This window comes from Pristiophorus japonicus, chromosome 4 (assembly GCF_044704955.1).
Source record: "Pristiophorus japonicus isolate sPriJap1 chromosome 4, sPriJap1.hap1, whole genome shotgun sequence".
NCBI lineage: Eukaryota > Metazoa > Chordata > Chondrichthyes > Pristiophoridae > Pristiophorus > Pristiophorus japonicus.
The window spans coordinates 56,598,220-56,619,740 of NC_091980.1; positions in this window are offsets into that span (position 1 = coordinate 56,598,220).

Here is a 21,521-nt window from a genome sequence, read left to right on the forward strand (position 1 = left end):
GCACCTTATCGAATGCCTTCTGGAAGTCCATATAAACTACAACTATAGACATTCCCCTGTCTACTATAGTTAATTCCTCAAAAAATTCAATTAGGTTATTAGAAATGCCGTCCCTTTTACAAATCTCTCTCTAATCAGCTCAAATTTCTCTAAAGTGCTCAATCACTTTGTCCTTTATTATAGATTCCAATAACTTCCCCACAACAGATGTTAGACCAACAGGTCAATAGTTTCCCGGCTTGTCTCTCTCATCTCTTTTAAATAATGGAGTTACATTTGCAATTTTCCAATCCAATGGGACAAATCCTGAATCAGGAGAGCTTTGGAAAATTATGGCTAAACCATCTGATGTTTTTGACTTTTTTTTAACAAGGACACAATAGTTTAGATAGGGGTATCCCAGTCAGGTGGGAAAATGGAAGTGTGCAAGGATACTGTTATAGAGAAAGATTTTCCCCTAGGGCCACGGCACCTGTAGCATAGATGTTGTAACATATAAAAATTATAGTATTAAATGTGTGTGTAAAATGTATAAAGTTGGCTGCTCGTGGTTTAGCAAAGCCCCAAGGGATGTCAGCCATCAGAAAAGAGACTGCATTCTTAGTTACTGATAACGGCTGTGTTCTCATGCAGAAATACACTTCAGCTCTGCAGATGTTCCCAATCAGCAGGCTAACAGGCCTTAGACAAGACGTCCTGGTTCATGTTAGAACAATACGACTCTGTAACAGGACTAAGATAAGGAGACTGTCCAAAGACAGCACCCAAGGGCAGTAAGATAAGGGGGGGGCCAAGACCATGTCACAAGACCATGAATAACCCTTAGTAACACATGAGATAATCACGCAGTCACATAATGGTTAGAGACTACTTCTATTGGTCTATCACCCTTAGCAACACATGAGACAATCACGCAATCACCTAACACCAACAGATAGTAAAAGCTTTTACCGATACATAAAACGGAAAAGAGTGACTAAAGTAAATGTTGGTCCCTTAGAAGATGAGAAGGGGGATTTAATAATGGGAAATGTGGAAATGGCTGAGACCTTAAACAATTATTTTGCTTCGGTCTTCACAGTGGAAGACACAAAAACCATGCCAAAAATTGCTGGTCACAGGAATGTGGGAAGGGAGGACCTTGAGATAATCACTATCACTAGGGGATAGTGCTGGACAGGCTAATGGGACTCAAGGTAGACAAGTCCCCTGGTCCTGATGAAATGCATCCCAGGGTATTAAAAGAGATGGAGGAAGTTATAGCAGATGCATTCGTTATAATCTACCAAAATTCTCTGGACTCTGGGGAGGTATCAACGGATTGGAAAGCAGCTAATGTAACGCCTCTGTTTAAAAAAGGGGGCAGACAAAAGGCAGCTAAAACTATAGGCCGGTTAGTTTAACATCTGTAGTGGGGAAAATGCTTGAAGCTATCATTAAGGAAGAAACAGCGGGACATCTAGATAGGAATAGTGCAATCAAGCAGATGCAACATGGATTCATGAAGGGGAAATCATGTTTAACTAATTTACTGGAATTCTTTGAGGATATAACGAGCATGGTGGATAGAGGTGTACCAATGGATATGGTGTATTTAGATTTCCAAAAGGCATTCGATAAGGTGCCACACAAAAGGTTACTGCAGAAAATAAATGTACGTGGAGTCAGAGGAAATGTATTAGCATGGATAGAGAATTGGCTAGCTAACAGAAAGCAGAGAGTCGGGATAAATGGGTCCTTTTTGGGTTGGAAATCGGTGGTTAGTGGTGTGCCACAGGGATCGGTGCTGGGACTACAACTGTTTACAATATACATAGATGACCTGGAAGAGGGGACAGAGTGTAGTGTAACAAAATTTGCAGATGACACAAAGATTAGTGGGAAAGCGGGTTATATAGAGGACTCAGAGAGGCTGCAAAGAGATTTAGATAGATTAAGCGAATGGGCTAAGGTTTGGCAGATGGAATACAATGTCGGAAAATGTGAGGTCATCCACGTTGGAAAAAAAACAGTTAAAGGGAATATTATTTGAATGGGGAGAAATTACAACATGCTGCGGTGCAGAAGGACCTGGGGGTTCTTGTGCATGAATCCCAAAAAGATAGTTTGCAGGTGCAGCAGGTAATCAGGAAGGCGAATGGAATGTTGGCCTTCATTGCGAGAGGGATGGAGTACAAAAGCAGGGAGGTCCTGCTGCAACTGTACAGGGTATTGGTGAGGCCGCACGTGGAGTACTGCGTGCAGTTTTGGTCACCTTACTTAAGGAAGGATATAATAGCTTTGGAGGGGGTACAGAGACGATTCACTAGGCTGATTCCGGAGATGAGGGGGTTACCTTATGATGATAGATTGAGTAGACTGGGTCTTTACTCATTGGAGTTCAGAAGGATGAAGGGTGATCTTATAGAAACATTTAAAATAATGAAAGGGATAGACAAGATAGAGGCAGAGAGGTTGTTTCCACTGGTCGGGGAGACTAGAACTAGGGGGCAGAGCCTCAAAATATGGGGGAGCCAATTTAAAACCGAGTTGAGAAGGAATTTCTTCTCCCAGAGGATTGTGAATCTGTGGAATTCTCTGCCCAGGGAAGCAGTTGAGGCTAGCTCATTGAATGTATTCAAATCACAGATAGATAGATTTTTAACCAATAAGGGAATTAAGGGTTACGGGGAGCAGGCGGGTAAATGAAGCTGAGTCCACGGCCAGAACAGCCATGATCTTATTGAATGGCGGAGCAGGCTCGAGGGGCTAGATGGCCTACTCCTGTTCCTAATTCTTATGTTCTTATGTTCTTATGTTTAGAGACTACTTCTATTGGTCTATTTGAATCTATATGTAATCTATAATTAATATGATTGGATAGTGTCCGGCCGAAATGGGCTGATGTAACTGTAGTAAACTGTTGTAAAACATATAAAAATCTATGGACCCACCAGTTGCTTCATCTCCCCACCGACGTATTAAACCGTTTTGATGTATGGACCGACCCTGAGTGACGAGTGATTCTTGGAGGGTACATTCGCACTAACAATGGCATCACAAACAGAATATTGCAGAGGCCGTTGGGACACCCCTGGAGAATCTGGTGAGTATTGGCAAGAAATCCCGGGAGGAAGGGACCAGGTGGTGTCCGGAGGCCGACGCAATATCCAACCTGTGGGAAGGGTCGGACCAACCGGCAAAACGGTGGTAGGTAGTCGTTAAGGAGGCGTAGAGCACTGCGGGAATTGCTTAAACGTGTTTTAAGAATTGTGCGAGTTTGTGTAATAGCAGATTCGTAACCTGACAGTAGCTAGAAAACGGCCTACTGCAAGTCACGCTGGTACATGCGGACCGCCGAAAGTAAGGTGTTCCACTGCAAATCATGCTGGTGTAGGTGGACCTCCGAGAGTGGATCTTTAGCGAGCTACCCAAACTATATCTGAGTTAGAAACAGCCTCCTACAAGTCACGCTGGTGCATGCGGACCGCTGAAAGTAAGGTGTTCCACTGCAAGTCACGCTGGTGCAGGCGGACCGCTGAGAGTTAGACCTCTAACTATCGCCACTACTAAATATGGCCAATATAACAACTGAATTCGAGTGGGGACCCAAAGGGTCCCTTACCCGCCACCTGGCGGAGAAACAAAAGAAAGTAATAGAAAAGGCCTGGGTTCGAATTCTTCGAGGCCACGTAAAATTAACAGAGAAAGTAAATCAATCATGTATTAATCTATCATCATGTATTAATTTATTTAAAAAAAATCTTAAGTGATGTATGGATCAAAAAAAAATAGAGCCGCCCAAACAATAAGCTTTGTTGAATGAAGAGAGACTTTTGTGAATGTCTGTCTTTGAGTGAGAGTGCTTGTGTAATTTTTTGACTGTGGAATGAATTTTTCATGTGTCTGAAAGCCTGTTTGGAAAAATGGTGGATCTGTCTGTTTGTTTTAGCTCCACCCACTCTTTCAGACAGAGTGAAAGCTTTTTTTAATCCTTTGTAGTGTTGTCCTGTATGTAGAAAGTTTTAAGTTAGAAACGTAGATGTGGATTTATTTGGATGATAAGTTATGGTGCTAGGAAATGCCCAAAGGATATAGGTTTGTTGAGCAAAAGATTAAAAAAATACATGGTCCCGGTGGTTTTAAAAAAAAATGTATTTGACACGCTCACTTACTTGTCGAAAGAAAACCCGCAATCATCGATTACATTGGGTTGAAAGACATAAATTTAGTCTGGAAATGAGATAAAGAATGCATTGTTTTTAAAAAAGCCTGCGTGGGTCTCTCGAGGTTGCAGGCTGGGGGAAATACGCTCCCATTTTCCTTTGTGTAAAACCTTGACACGAAAGCTTCTAGCTCAGTAAAAAGAGTTTTAAATAAAAGATTGGCATTACAAAATTTGAATTAAGAGAAGGCACAGCAAAATACTGAGATAGATTCAAACTAAAAAAAAAATATTAAATTAAATCTGATGTTAAAACAGCAAGCTTTAGCAGTTTAGAAAAAAGGACATTGTAACGGCCTTGAAACTGGAACATTTGAGATAACGAAAAGCAACTCTCAAAGCCTATGTGCTAGACTCCGTTCTAGTTATGGAAAAGAAAAAGAAAGATAAAGACGCAGCCTTGAAAGAAAATAAATTGAACGAATTTGAAAGAAAAAGTGTCTTCGATTGTCTGATGATTTTAAATTAACAAATTTACCGAGACATGAGCCCTCTATGTAAAATACAAAACCTAATTAGAAAAAAGGAGATCTAAAAAAAAAAGATGTAACGTACTAAATAGGTGCTGTAAGAAAAGGAAAGAGTGTTTGCGAAGGAAAAAGACATAACATACTAAATACTAGTGGATATTGGCTGTGAAAAAGATATTGGTTTAATTGAAAAATTTTTGGAAGAGGTAAAAGACACTCTCCATTGATAATGATTTTAAATTACGAGAAAGTTTCACTGCAGTTTGAAAAGATTTCCAGAATAGACGTTGTTTATCAAGAAAAGTCCCGAACAGTCCAAACAAGCAGGAGGGTTTTGAAAATAACGAGGAGAAAAGATCTAAGCTATGCGAACTCAGCACAGAAAGAAAAAAAAACTGGAAATGAGAAAATCTTACTGATTTTAACATTCTTATAGAAAATGGAACTGGCACGGAAGTTTAGATTTTGTGCTGAGGGAGAAATAAAACGCAAGATTTGCCCAGTGAATGGGACCGTAAAAAAACCCGAAATGTTGGAATGTATGCAGCTTGTGTGAAAATTGAATTTCAGCAAACAAAATAGCTATTAAAAATGTGTGGTCTCATTTTAAATCAATTGAAAAAAAAATCTTTGGTAAGTACTTAAATTAGAACTTAAGAAAAAATTGGAGTTTAATCTAAAATGCTGTCTTTCCTAATGAGAAGACTTTTATTCTGATGGCTTTATTAATGATTTCTGCTGTTTTAACGGATTCCTAATTTCGAACCAAGTTTTGAAGGCACAAAGACTAGAAAAAAAATTTTTTTCGGATGATTACGCGAAGTCACGTAATGACATCAGGCCTTCTTACAAACCTGTAAAGGAGTTAACCCTTTCCATTGATAGCTGTTTTATATTGGATATTATTAATTTGGATTTCTTAATAGAATAAAGAAGACTCGCCTGACAGATAAAGGAAATGGTGGGATAGTCAGGCTAAAAAAATAAATAAAATAGAACGAGCCTATGTAATAATACTTGCCTGATACAATAAAGAAATAGATACTCAAACAAAACAATAAGCTGGAAGAGATTTAACAAAACGGGACCAGACGGATAGTGCAGTGCGCAGCCATAGCACCATTACCGATGGCAATAGAGCCAATGTACCCCACGGTGGGGAGTCCTCAAACCCAACCTAACCCTTACCTCCGATTTCACAGAGTGACCTCAACATGCATGGATAAAAAAACAAAAAGGGCCACATTACAGCAAAATTCTAAAGGGGCAAAGTGTGTTAAAAAGGCAAGCCTGAAGGCTCTATGCGTCAATGCGAGGAGTATTCGGAATAAGGTGGTCGAATTAACTGCGCAGATAGCAGTTAATGGATATGATGTAGTTGGCATTACGGAGACATGGCTCCAGGGTGACCAAGGCTGGGAACTCAACTAGAATAGACTGGCGAGTGATACTTAAAGGGTTGACGGTGGATAGGCAATAGCAAACATTTATAGATCACATGGATGAACTTCAATAATTGTACATCCCTGTCTGGAGTAAAAATTAAAACGGGAAGGTGGTTCAACCATGGCTAACAAGGGAAATTAAGGATAGTGTTAGATCCAAGGAAGAGGCATATAAATTGGCCAGAAAAAGCAGCAAACCAGAGGACTGGGAGAAATTTAGAATTCAGTAGAGGAGGACAAAGAGTTTAATTAGAAGGGGGGAAATAGAGTACAAGAGGAAGCTTGCCTGGAACATAAAAACTGACTGCAAAAGCTTCTATAGATATGTGAAGAGAAAAAGGGTAGTGAAGACAAACGTAGGTCCCTTGCAGTCGGACTCGGGTGAATTTATAATGGGGAACAAAGAAATGGCAGACCAATTGAACAAATACTTTGGTTCTGTCTTCACGAAGGAAGACACAAATAATCTTTCGGATGTACTAGGGGACCGAGGGTCTAGTAAGAAGGAGGAATTCAAGGATATCCTAATTAGGCAGGAAATTGTGTTGGGGAAATTGATGGATTGAAGGCCGATAAATCCCCGGGGCCTGATTGTCTGCATCCCAGAGTACTTAAGGAAGTGGCCTTCGAAATAGTGGATGCATTGGTGATCATTTTCCAACAGTCTATCGACTCTGGATCAGTTCCTATGAACTGGAGGGTAGCTAATGTAACACCACTTTTTAAAAAAGGAGGGAGAGAGAAAACGGGTAATTAGCCTGACATCAGTAGTGGGGAAAATGTTGGAATCAATTATTAAGGATGAAATAGCAGCGCATTTGGAAAGCAGTGACAGGATCGGTCCAAGTCAGCATGGATTTATGAAGGGGAAATCATGCTTGACAAATCTTCTGGAATTTTTTGAGAATGTAACTAGTAGAGTGGACAAGGGAGAACCAGTGGATGTGGTGTATTTGGACTTTCAAAAAGCCTTTGACAAGGTCCCACATAAGAGATTGGTGTGTAAAATTAAAGCACATGGTGGTGGGGGTAATGTACTGGCGTGGATAGAGAATTGGTTGGCAGACAGGAAGCAGAGAGTCGGGATAAATGGGTCCTTTTCGGAATGGGAGGCAGTGACTAGTGGAGTGCCGCAGGGCTCAGTGCTGGGACCCCAGCTCTTTACAATATACATCAATGATTTAGACAAAGGAATTGAGTGTAATATCTCCAAGTTTGCAGATGACACTAAACTGGGTGGCGTTGTGAGCTTTGAGGAGGATGCTAAGAGGCTGCAGGGTGACTTGGACAGGTTAGGTGAGTGGGCAAATACATGGCAGATGCAGTATAATGTGGATAAATGTGAGGTTATCCACTTTGGTGGCAAAAACATGAAGGCAGAATACTATCTGAATGGCGGCAAATTAGGAAAAGGAGAGGTGCAACGAGACCTAGGTGTCATGGTTCATCAGTCATTGAAAGTTGGCATACAGGTACAGCAGGCGGTGAAGAAGGCAAATGGCATGTTGGCCTTCATAGCTAGGGGATTTGAGTATAGGAGCAGGGAGGTCTTACTGCAATTGTACAGGGCCTTGGTGAGGCCTCACCTGGAAAATTGTGTTCAATTTTGGTCTCCTAATCTGAGGAAGGACATTCTTGCTATTGAGGGAGTGCAGCGAAGGTTCACCAGACTGATTCCAGGGATGGCTGGACTGACATATGAGGAGAGACTGGATCAACTGGGCCTTTATACACTGGAGTTTAGAAGGATGAGAGGGGATCTCATAGAAACATATAAGATTCTGACGGGACGGGACAGGTTAGATGTGGGAAGAATGTTCCTGATGTTGGGGAAGTCCAGAACCAGGGGACACAGTCTTAGGATAAGGAGTAGGCCATTTAGGACTAAGATGAGGAGAAACTTCTTCACTCAGAGAGTTGTTAACCTGTGGAATTCCCTGCCGCAGAGAGTTGTTGATGCCAGTTCATTGGATGTATTCAAGAGGGAGTTAGATATGGCCCTTACGGCTAAAGGGATCAAGGGGTATGGAGAGAAAGCGGGAAAGGGATACTGAGGTGAAGGATCAGCCATGATCTTATTGAATGGTGGTGCAGGCTCGAAGGGCCGAATGGCCTACTCCTGCACCTATTTTCTATGTTTCTATGTTTCTATGAGTAGACCAGTACCTAACACCTGGTGATGACCAGGATCTGTTTAAAATTTGCAGATGAAACACCCACCGAGACGGAATCACAGTGGCCACTTCAGCTCTGCAGCTTGATGCTAGGGATCTCAATACTTATACAAGCATAGATAACCCGGATGGACTACCGGGGTTGCAGCAAATGTAGGAAAGACACACTTACCCGAACTATGGGATCTTGTTGAATTTAACTGATGGAATATGTATCCCAGCAGCCAAGGACTGGAGCACGGACAGACTTATTTCAACACATAATGTTAAGCATGGAATTGTGCCTGTTCTGATCAATATTTCAGGCATACAGATGCCGGAGTATTGTACAGAACAGGCAAGGAAGATGTATAATGTATTAAGTAAGGTTGTAATGCAGCAGGCTGCCAATGCCATGGGTGCCAGTAGGTTCCGAGGACAAGAGCAGGTGCATAGGCATAAGAGGGGAATAATTAATGACGCTGCTACCGGCTTTAATACCGGGATCTCCATAGTAAACTCACTGGATATACAAGGGCTGAATGAAAGGTTGGAACAACTTAAAGAGGTGATGAGGGAACTGTTAGAGCGGGCAGAGCAGAATCAGAAAGACCAAGCCGACTTGGGAAGGGAAGGCATGGAGATACAATTAGATGGAATTTCAGTAATCGAGACACATGCCAAAACAATTAATCGTCTAATTGACAGAGAAAAGGAGGATGCCAGAAAGCTCCGACAAGGGCAACTCTGTCATGCTTTTGGTTTGTGGATGGTAGGACAGATATGACACAACCTCGATCAGATCCGAAGGGGGGAGGTACCAGACTGGATAGACAGCTCACATCTGGCTCAGCTAGTCAAGCTGAAGGGGACACTGGATAACTGCACTTTGAAGGGAATAACCAGAGTATACCCAGCGATCCCAAACTGCCAAATGGGCAAAGTTGCCGGAGTTGGGATTGTCTTGATGATCCCTATAGTCACACAAGACTCAGGTCCTTTTCCTCTTTATCAACTGGAGAATATTGGGGTTGTACGGGACAATGCCTCCCTCCATTATTACTTAACCGCAGACTCCGCTATCTGTAGAGATAACACGCTATACGGCGTCTCCCTGACAGGGTGCAAACAAAGGGGCGAGATCACGGTGTGCCCCCACCCGGTGGGACAGGGAGAGTTAGATGAGCGTGGTTTTAATCGAACCGATGGATGCGTTTTGGAAATAGTACTTGCCCCCACACATTTTGTTCAGGCCGGGTACGGCGGCAAAGGGAGATACTGTGTCTCCACCACGGAACATCCATTTCAGTATAACGGCTTGCAATGCCAGATCCCGCAACCAAACTTCTGCTTTACACCCCTATGACCCGTTACTATAGAGCAAGCCCACATTATCCAAGTTAGACGGCGAGGTACCGAGAACATTGACGCCACCGATCAGCTCCATGATCACCTGCAGGACTATGACGAGCCAGAACAGGCCCCTATTCCCCATACAGCTAGTCCTAGCATTAGCATGGGGAGTCATGGCTTGCCGGTCCTGCAGATATTATGCACAACAACGGAGGTTTAACACCAGAGCTCAAATAAGCAAGGAAGTTCGCGTGACAGGCGAAAGGAATGATTCGAACTATATTAATTTGATCTAAAACAACTGGGACTCCCAAAATCGCGTGACTGGCCAGCACGTTGAAGCAGGGAGTACCGGGTGGTACACAAACATAATATAATATAAATTAGTGTCGGTTTCAGGGGTTTAGGACTAACCCCTTCACCGAAAGGGGGGAGTGTTATAGAGAAAGGTTTTCCCCTAGAGCAACAGCACCTGTAGCATAGATGTTAGAACATATAAAAATTATAGTATTAAATGTGTGTGTAAAATGTATAAAGCTGGCTGCTCGTGATTTAGCAAAACCCCAAAGGATGTCAGCCAGCAGAAAAGAGATTGCATTCTTAGTCACTAATAACGGCTGTGTTCTCACGCAGAAATACACTTCAGCTCTGCAGATGTTCCCAATCAGCGGGCTAACAGGCCTTAGACAAGGCGTCCTGGTTCATGTTAGAACAATACGACTCTGTAACAGGACTAAGATAAGGAGACTGCCCAAAGACAGTACCCAAGGACAGGAAGATAAGGGGGGAGCCCAGACCATGTCACAAGACCATGAATAACCCTTAGTAACACATGAGATAATCACACAGTCACATAATGGTTAGAGACTACTTCTATTGGACTATCACCCTTAGCAACACATGAGACAATCACGCAATCACCTAATGTTTAGAGACTACTTCTATTGGTCTATTTGAATCTATATGTAATCTATAATTAATATGATTGGATAGTGTCTGGCCGAAATGGGCTGATGTAACTGGAGTAAACTGTTGTAAAACATATAAAAATCCATGGACCCACCAGTTGCTTCATCTCCCCGCCGGCATAATAAACCGTTTTGATGTATGGACCGACACTGAGTGACGAGTGATTCTTGGAGGGTACATTCGTGCTAACAGATATAATGCGCCAGATAATACGTGATATTGTCAGAAAAACCCCAATTAAAGGGATGGAATGAAGCAGCACAAAAGGAGAATATTACTATATGGTTCAATTAGGAACAGATGTTTCTTTCTAGTTTATAATAAACAATTATTAATATATAAGAGCTATTCAAATGGAATTTCTCTGGAAAACAACTGTGTCATAAAGTCAGCAAGCAAAACATTAAAAGCATACATTTTGAGATTGAAAATAATAAATACTTTAAAAACTAATTTATAGCATACTGACATCTGAATGAATTTCACATGCAAATGGTACAAAACAAAAGAAAGTCATTAAGGATGTGTAAAGTTGATTTTGACGGTTCTGAGCTACCTCCGTTCTTAACTGTCAAAATTATATTGATGTTCTGACATTAATTTGTGGAATATTTCTTTGAACATGTCTGGACTTTAGCCTTGTATAACACATTATCACCTTCTTTCCCTTTTGCAAAAAGTTTGCTAAGAACGTGGACACATACTGAAATCTTCGGAGTCCTTGTTCAGTTTGGAAGCTAAAGCAGTTTTTTTGGAATACAAATTGGGAATAAAAAGTGCAATTTTCTATAAGTTGCAGTCAGTGGCTCAGTATGTTACAATCTAAGCTACAGCATCAACACAACTGCAGTTGGTAATCCTCTTATCTGTGAGAAACCATTACCTTTCGGTATCTTTCAGATTCAGTTGTAAAATTGGACACTTGACATTTGCTGTATTGACATTTTTCAATGGTCCATCAGGGTGTTCAGTACAAAGCGTTGATGGGAAATTAAGAGCACATTACAGCTTATATCATCGAGGACTTTTAACAAGACCCATCCATCTAATATGTCACTGAGCTTCACTGATTTAGAAAATAAGAAAGCATGAAAACTAGACTGGATGAAACTTCAGTACCTACCTTATCTCTTTTCATTTTGTTTACTGCTGGCTCATGTTTTGTCCAATGCTTTTCTAGAAATCAACAGCTTAAGGTTGAGATTTTCCTCAAAAATAACTCATTTTTGAGTGGTCTTCTGGTGATCTGGCACATATGGCGGGGAGGGGTAGGGGGAGACCCTCTGCCAAAACTCTATAGGACAAATGGCAACCAAGATTTTCCTCCATGACTTTTCTGTGACCTTGCTCTCTCAATTTGGAAATGTACGCTGCCACCTTTAATTGAAGTGCGGGGCATGGCCAAATGCACCTGAGATTTCCTTGCATTTCCACCTCTGAAAATCACTGCTACTGTAAAGGTGAAAGGTCACACAGAAGTGTTATTCTGCAACACATCTACTATTTTGAAGCTGCAGTATCTGCGAATATAAAAGTATTTTGTGAAACTTCTGCTGAGAATTTTAACGGACTTCTGTAAAATGAAATAATGGATTTCCTTCCAGGGATTTAATTATTTCTGTGCTTTGAAGAGGGAGATACTGAGTACATGAAGGAACAACCTGCTCTGCTATTCAATTGGAACATAGCTGATGTGTACCTCAACTCCAGGTAAAGATGAGCAGCGTACATGTAGGCAACACCCGATCACACATATCCATGCCACAGGGTTTACGGGTCATAGTGGATCTATCTGGATTCTTCCTTTAGGTAGTGTCTGAGAAGGCTGTACTTCCCCCTGACACTGGAACAAAGGTATGCCAACTGTTGGAATCTGACTTGTAGGCTCTTTCCTCCAAAAGCACTGCCTTGACAGTGGCGATGAAGGTAACAAAAAACACTTGATTTCTATGCATCTGGATCTTCCAGATTACATTAATCACATTAAACAATCAGGTCATGGATGTCTTGATTATACATGTCTCTGAATTCACTCAGCTCCACATGGAACCTGAAAAACAGAGAGAGAAAGAGAGAGACTTATCAACTTCTTCCAAATGCCTGGATTCCTACAGTGCAGATTGCCATTGTTACCACCCATGTGGCTATAAAAGCCCAGTCTGAAAGCACCAGGAACTTAATTAACAGGAAGATAATTCATTCCCTGAATGCCCAGATAGTGAGTCGTGCTGACTATTTTATTATTTATGTCACTACATACTACTCAGGGAGAAGCCATAATTCGTTTATACTCAGGCAATCCAGTATAACTGCAGTGGTCAGCTACAGCTATGTGGCAGCCTTGGCTGATAGCACATTTTCAGATTCAAAGGACTGAGGTTAAAGCAGCTTCAATGAGACCCTGGGAGTTATGTATGTAACTATGTAATACTTGCCACCAGAGGGCACGACTGTTGCAGTCCTAATGGTCACCCGCACACATGTGCAGGGCCAGTATAAAAAGTTGGCTGCCATGTTATTTAGGCACTCTGGAGTCGTAATAAAGGAGACTAAGGTCACACTAAGTTTAACTCACAGTACTCAGCCTCATGGAGTTCTTCTATACACAACAATTGGCGACGACTAACAGAGTACGAACCTTCACGCAACCATGGCTGCCGTTGGAATATTAGAGAGATTCATAAAGGGTGATGATTGGGAAGTCTTCGTCGAGCGTCTCTACCAGTACTTCGTGGCCAACGAGCTGGAAGGAGACACTAATGCGGCCAAGCATCAGGCGGTTCTCCTCACCATCTGTGGGCCTAAAATATACAGCCTCATCAAGAATCTGCTCACACCAACTAATCCAACTGAGAAGGAATGTACAGAGTTGTATACACTGGTTCAGGACCACCTCAAGCTGAAGGAGAGTATCCTCATGGCCAGATATCGTTTTTACAGACACCATCGCTCCGAGGGCCAGGACGTGGCGGATTATTTCACCGACCTGAGACACCTTGCAGAACCCTGCGATTTTGGAGCTGCATTGGGGCAAATGCTGCGGAACTTTTTCATGCTGGGCATCAGCCACGAGGTCATTCTTCCAAAGCTGCTGGCTGCCGAAACCCTAGACCTGAGCAGGGCCATCGCGATCGCCCAGGCATCCATGGCCACAGACGATAACACCAAACAGATATCTTCTCAACATCGAAGCTCACCGGCAAGTACTATGCATAAAATGACGTCGCTAGCAGGCCGAACTGCATATGGCAGGGCTTATACGTCTGCGGCTGCAAGACCTGTGATGACTCAGAGTCTGCCATCGGGGGTGAATGTGAATCCATTAGCAACGTGTTGGCGCTGCGGGGGTAATCATCGAGCCCATCAATGTTGATTCAAGCACTACGTGTGCAAAGGCTGCGCAACAATGGGGCACCTCCAGCGAATGTGCAAACGTGTTGCGACATACCACGTGGTAGAGGATGATCGATCTGGCGCAGACCACGCATCACAGGCAACTCAACCCAAGGAAGAAGTGTATGGGGTACATACCTTCACCACCAAGAGCCCTCCTATAATGCTGAAAGTCAAATTAAATGGAGTTCCAGTATTCATGGAGTTGGACAAGGGCACAAGGCAGTCAATAATGAGCCAGAAGGCTTTCGAGAAACTGTGGGGCAATAAAGTACAAAGGCCCAAACTGAGCACAATTAATGCCAAGCTGCGTACCGACACCAAAGAGCTCATACCAGTCATTGGAAGTGCGGCAGTGAAGGTATCGTATGATGGAGTTGTGCATGACCTATCATTGTGGATTGTTCCAGGCTATGGCCCAACGCTGTTTGGCAGAAGCTGGCTAGAAAAGATTAGATGGAATTGGAACAACATCAAAGCACTATCTTCAGTGGATGACGCCTCGTGTGCTCAACTGCTGAGCAAGTTTCCCTCGCTATTCGAACTAGGCATCGCCAGCTTCACAGGCGCCAAGGTGCAGATCTATCTAGGCCCCGATGCATGGCCCATCCATCATAAGGCTCGGGCGGTTCCGTACATGATGAGGGAGAAAGTTGAGATCGAACTGGACAGACTCCAACGCGAAGGAATCATATCACCAGTCGAGTTCAACAAGTGGGCCAGTCCAATTGTTCCAGTGTTGAAAAGCGATGTTACGGTCAGAATCTGCAGAGACTACAAAGTAACGATTAACCGAGTCTCACTACAGGACCAGTACCTGCTGCCCAAGGCGGATGACCTGTTCGTTATGTTAGCGGGGGAGAAGTCGTTCACCACGTTGGACCTAACCTCCACCTACGTGACACAGGAGCTGGCTGAATCTTCGAAAAGACTGATGTGCATCAACACACACAAAGGGCTGTTTATATACCACAGGTGCCCTTTCAGGATTTGCTCGGCTGCAGCCATTTTCCAGAGAAACATGGAGAGTTTGCTGAAATCTGTTCCGCGCACAGTTGTGTTTCAAGATGACATCCTGATCACTGGTCATGACACCATCGAAACATCTACACAACCTGGAAGAGGTTCTAAGTTGCCTAGACAGAGTGGGACTCAGGCTGAAATGCTCCAAATGTATTTTCCTGGTGCTAGAAGTCGAATTTTTGGGGAGAAAGATTGCAGCAGACGGCATCATGCCCATGGACTCAAAGACAGAGGCCATCAAGAATGCACCCAGACCACAGAATGTGATAGAGCTGCGTTCGTTCTGGGATTCCTGAACTATTTTGGTAACTTTCTACCCGGGTTGAGCACGTTATTAGAGCCTTTGCACATGTTGCTACGTAAGGGTGACGACTGGGTTTGGGGCAAAATTTCAAGACACAGCCTTTGAGAAGGCCAGGAACCTGCTATCTTCAAATAAGTTACTTGTACACTATGACCCATGTAAATGTTTAGTGCTAGCTTGAGACTATCAAAAACTGTCACAGGACAGAGAGTGGAGAGCACTAGTTCAAACTGTCACAGGACGGGAGAGTGGAGAGCATCAGTTCAAACTGTCACAGGACAGAGAGTGGAGAGCACTAGTTCAAACTGTCACAGGACAGAGAGTAGAGAGCATCAGTTCAAACTGTCACAGGACAGAGAGTAGAGAGCACTAGTTCAAACTGTCACAGGACGGGAGAGTGGAGAGCATCAGTTCAAACTGTCACAGGACAGAGAGTGGAGAGCATCAGTTCAAACTGTCACAGGACAGAGAGTGGAGAGCACCAGTTCCAACTGTCACAGGACGGGAGAGTGGAGAGCATCAGTTCAAACTGTCACAGGACAGGAGAGTGGAGAGCATCAGTTCAAACTGTCACAGGACGGGAGAGTGGAGAGCACCAGTTCCCACTGTCACAAGACAGAGAGTGGAAAGCACCAGTTCAAACTGTCACAGGACAGGAGAGTGGAGAGCACCAGTTCAAACTGTCACAGGACAGAGAGTGGAGAGCACCAGTTCAAACTGTCACAGGACAGGAGAGTGGAGAGCAGCAGTTCAAACTGTCACAGGACAGGAGAGTGGAGAGCATCAGTTCAAACTGTCACAGGACGGGAGAGTGGAGAGCATCAGTTCAAACTGTCACAGGACAGGAGAGTGGAGAGCATCAGTTCAAACTGTCACAGGACAGAGAGTGGAGAGCACCAGTTCAAACTGTCACAGGACAGGAGAGTGGAGAGCATCAGTTCAAACTGTCACAGGACAGAGAGTGGAGAGCACTAGTTCCAACTGTTTCAGGACAGGAGAGTGGAGAGCATCAGTTCAAACTGTCACAGGACAGGAGAGTGGAGAGCACCAGTTCCAACTGTTGCAGGACAGGAGAGTGGAGAGCACCAGTTCCAACTGTTGCAGGACAGGAGAGTGGAGAGCACCAGTTCCAACTGTTGCAGGACAGGAGAGTGGAGAGCACCAGTTCCAACTGTTGCAGGACAGGAGAGTGGAGAGCACCAGTTCCAACTGTTGCAGGACAGAGAGTGGAGAGCACCAGTTCCAACTGGTGCAGGACAGGAGAGTAGAGAGCACCAGTTCAAACTGTCACAGGACAGGAGAGTGGAGAGCATCAGTTCAAACTGTCACAGGACAGGAGAGTGGAGAGCACCAGTTCCAACTGTCACAGGAGCATCCAGTCGTGCCTCGGTAACTGCCCCCATAGGAAGTGGAGTGTGGGAAATTGCACTCCGCTTCCATTGAGGGGTAGTAAGCTAATTCTGCAGCGGGAACAGGACTTCCATGCTGGGGGCTAAAATTCCCGGCCCCAGAAGGTTACCGCCCCCAAGATGGGAGCCTGTGCGGGGAGGCAGAGGGAAGTGGAGGGGAGACGGGGGCGGGGGATGGAGGGGAGAGTGGTGGAGGTGGGGGGCGGAGAAAGCCAAGGCGGGGGACGTGAGGGGCCACATTGCAGCAGAGGTCTGGGGGGGGCGAAGTGTGTTGGAGAGGCGGGCCTGGGGGCTCTGTGCCTCGGTGCGGGGAGTGTTCAGAGTGGGGTGGACGGGTTGACTGCGCAGATGGCGGTTGGTGGATGTGGTGTGGTTGGCGTCGCGGGGGCGTGGCTCTGGGGTGGCCGGGGCTGGAGGCTCGACATCCGGGGGTCTTCAGCATTTGGGAAGGATTCTGACGGGAAGGGACGGGTTGGGTGCGGGGGGAGTGTTCCCGGTGTTGGGTGGGTCCGGAGCCGGGGTGGGGGGGGAGGCGGGGGCACGGTCTTGGGATGGGGGGTGGGCTGTTTGGGGCTGGGATGGGGAGAGACTTCTTCACTCAGGGTGTTGTTGGCCTGTGGGGTTCCCTGCCACGGAGAGTTGTTGATGCCAGTTCATTGGATGTGTTCGGGAGGGAGTTGGATGTGGTCCTTGCGGCTGGGGGGGTCGGGGGGTGTGGAGGGGGCATGGGAGGGGGATGCTGGGGTGGGTGATCAGCCATGATCTTGTTGAATGGTGGTGCAGGCTAGAAGGGCCGAATGGCCTACTCCTGCACCTATTTTCTATGTTTCTATGTTTCTATGAGACACCTCATCGTACGGGGTCAGCTGTGTATTACAGCTAGCCAATGTATCGGGCAACCTCCAACCGGTTGCATATGCATCTAGAAGTCTGTCTAAGGCTGAGAGAGCCTATAGTATGGTTGAGAAAGAGGCAATAGCATGTGTGGTGTATGGAGTTAAGAAAATGCACCACTACCTATTTGGACTCCGGTTTGAGCTTGAAACTGACCACAAGCCGCTCATTTCGCTGTTTTTAGAGAGCAGAGGTATAAATACCAATGCTTCGTCTCGCATCCAAAGATGGGCACTAACATTATCCGCTTATGACTGTGTTATCCGTCACAGACCAGGCACTGAAAACTGTGCCGATGCTCTCAGCTGGCTACCATTACCCACCACTGAGGTTGAAATGGCATAGCCCGTAGACTTGCTACTGGTCATGGATGCTTTTGAGAGCGAGGAGTTACCCGTCACAGCTCGCCAGATCAGGACCTGAATCAGCCAGGATCCTGTGCTATCATTAGTAAAGAGTTGCGTCTTAACTGGGAACTGGTCGGTCGTTCCCGGGGAAATGCAAGATGAAATTAAGCCGTTTCACCGACGCAAAGATGAAATGTCCATTCAGTCGGATTGTCTCTTATGGGGTAATTGCATGGTTTTGCCAAAAAAGGCAGGGAAATGGTTATACGCAACCTACACAGTACCCACCCAGGCATTGCCATGATGAAGGCAATTGCCAGGTTGCATGTTTGGTGGCCCGGCATTGACTCGGACTTGGAGTCATGCGAGCATCGTTGCAACACTTGCTCACAACTGAGCAATGCACCAAGGGAGGCTCCACTGAGTCTGTGGTCATAGCCCTCCAAACCATGATCCAGGATCCACGTATATTTTGCCGGCCCCTTTCAAAGAAAGATGTTTTTAGTAGTTGTGGATGCTTACTCCAAATGGATTGAATGCGTAATCATGTCATCCAGCACAACCACAGCCATCATTGAAAGCCTCCGGGCCATGTTCACCACCCATGGCTTGCCTGACACCACCCATGGCTTGCCTGACACCCTTGTCAATGACAAAGGACCGTGTTTCACCAGCTCGGAATTCAACGAGTTTATGACACGCAATGGCATCAAGCATGTCAGGTCTGCTCTGTTTAAGCCTGCGTCTAACGGTCAGTGGTTGGCTGGTGATTGGTAAATAACATTTCTTTTTTCTTTATTAGTAAGTAACCCTTAGCATTGCTGTTGCCAAATTAAGTTAATCTAAGGGTTAAGTCATGGCAGGAGAGCTCCTCCTGTAATATGTGGGAAGTCAGGGACGCTTCCGGTGTCCCTGACGACTAAGTGTGCGGGAAGTGTATCTGCCTGCAGATCCTGACAGACCGTATTGCGGCACTGGAGCTGCAGGTGGATTCACTCTGGAGCATCCACGATGCTGAGAATGATGTGAATAACACATTTAGTGAGTTGGTCTTACCGCAGGAAAAGGGTACACAGTCAGATAGGGAATGGAAGACCAACAGGAAGAGCAGTGCAAGTGTTGAAATCTCGACCTCCGAAAAGAATGACTCCGACACTTACAGCTCCGGTAGAAGTTTCCTTTTTAATTTACTTGCTCGCAAGGGGTAGGTTTCACTCAGTCAAGGGCTAAATGAACACCTCCGAAATGGTTCAGTTTAACAAGATATTTATACAGTAAAACCAAAGTTCTGGCCTCTCCCTGTGTATTGCTCTGTCTCACAGTCAGTGAATACAGATAAAGAGTTAATTACTATATCCTGGTCCTGACATGGTGTCCAGATATTTCTTTTTGTCAGGGTTATCAGAAAGCCAAATGGCCATTACTCCATGAGTCATAGGTAATGGGCTGTCACCTGTCTTGTATTGTGTCAGGATTGTTTCAATTTCCTGGTCAGTTTATCTGTTTGCATCAAATGGATGAGGTCTCGGAAAGAGATAATGGCTAGAAGATAAGGGTGGGGTGACATGGAACTCCTGTAGTGTAGACAATAGGAGAGCACCATGGGGGGTTACTTGTCTCAGCATGACTTGTCTCCTAGCTGTCTGATGGCCATCAGCCATCTAACAGCAGGTTTAGCTGTTTATGCAAGCTGACTGCTAAAATGCAGAAAGTTCTGGAAGGGCCAGGACTCCATTTTAATCAAAAGGCACACAAATACCGTATGGTATCAGCTTAGATAAAAATACTTTCCACATTCCCCCATTTTGTCCTTCACAAGGACAACTCAATCCATTCTGATCTTGTACAGTCTCTCCATTTCCATTTTCTTTAGTTTCATTACTCACTAGGCATATTATACCTTCAGGATTTCTTATTCTGGGAGTAATGCTTAGGAAGGGAGGCTGATGGTTATTATCATAATTGGGCTGGTACCATCCCTGGAAGGCTGTAAGTTTATACCCTGCCGACCTCCATTCTGTTTGCTCCTTCGTTTCTGGCCCCTTAGTTAGTTTTGTCCTGTTTTGCACTGTCAACCATTCTACCATTTCTGATTCGTTAAAGGGGACAGATCTCAGGGGAATACCCCCCTGGAGTGGACAGGTACATGGGAACATATCCAACAACTCGACAAGTTTCTTTCTTGAGCATACCTAAGACTCAGTGCCATAAATACGTTTACGTGCAATTCCCTTCGGTAGTGGGTCTGTATCCCTGGTGTAATCAATAATGTGAAGTAAAACCCTGTCAAGCCCAGCACCATCAGTCCCCATAGTCCATACAGTTCCTTATTCAGTCTTCCTTTTTCTGTTCCTCTGATTCCTTCGTCCCTTCCTCCTGGTCGGGTGCCCGTTTGCAATGGGATGCGTGGATCCATGTTGGTCTTTCCTTTACCTTGATTGCAGTATTGGTCGCCAGCAAGACCTGGTATGGTCCTTCGAATCTTGGCTGTAGACTGCTTTTCCTTTTAAAAATCTTGATGTAAACGAATTCCCCTGGCTCCAGGTTATGACACTTCCCTTCCGCTGGCTTGACTTGGGCTTCCTTTACCTGTGAATGAAAGCTGGAAATACATTTGGTTAGTGCAATACAATAATTCAACATATTTTCCTCCATTTTGTGGATGTCCATCTGTTTTGCAGTAAATGGTGCTGTAAAAGGTAATCGTTGGGGACGTCCCATAACTATCTCATGCGGTGACAGGCCTGTTGTTCTGTTGGTTGCAGATCGCATTACCATCAAAGCTAAGGGCAGCAGTTCTGTCCATTTCAGTCCAGTGTCATTGCATAGTTTTGCCAGCTTATTTTTAAGCATTCCATTATATCTTTCAACAAGTCCAGCTGATTGTGGATGATAACTGCAATGAAAACATTGATTAATCTGTAAAGCTTTACACATTTCTCTTATAACAGTTCCCGTGAAATGTGACCCGTTAGCACTAGAAAGCTTAGCAGGGATTCCGAAGCGCGGTACAATTTCTTTTAACAAACATTTAGCAACAGTAGTGGCATCGGCCTTTTTACATGGAAAGGCTTCAATCCATCTAGAGAACACATCTACAATAACTAATACATACTTGAATCCCATACACATAGGTAATTCAATAAAATCCATTTGTAAATGTACAAAAGGCCCGACTGGATTTGGGTAGGAGGCAGATTCTACTTTTTCCGTCTTACCCGGATTCATTGTCTGACAGGTAACACAATTTTCGCAGATTTGTTTTGCAATTGCCGAAATACCTGGTGCATACCAAGTTGCCAAAATATAATCTGCCAATCCCCCTTTGCCTGCATGTGTGAATGTATGAACACATCGGGCAATCCATGGAAGTAAGGATCTAGGGGCCACCACGCGGCCGTCATGGTGAACCCATATTCCTTCTGGATTTTATAACATTGATCCTTCGTCCAGGTCACCACCTCCTCCGTACTGGCCTGTGTCTGAAAGGCCAGCATGTCATTAATAGTGGGTGGCGGGTCTGAGCAATTATTTTTCCTTAGTGGGAACAATGACAC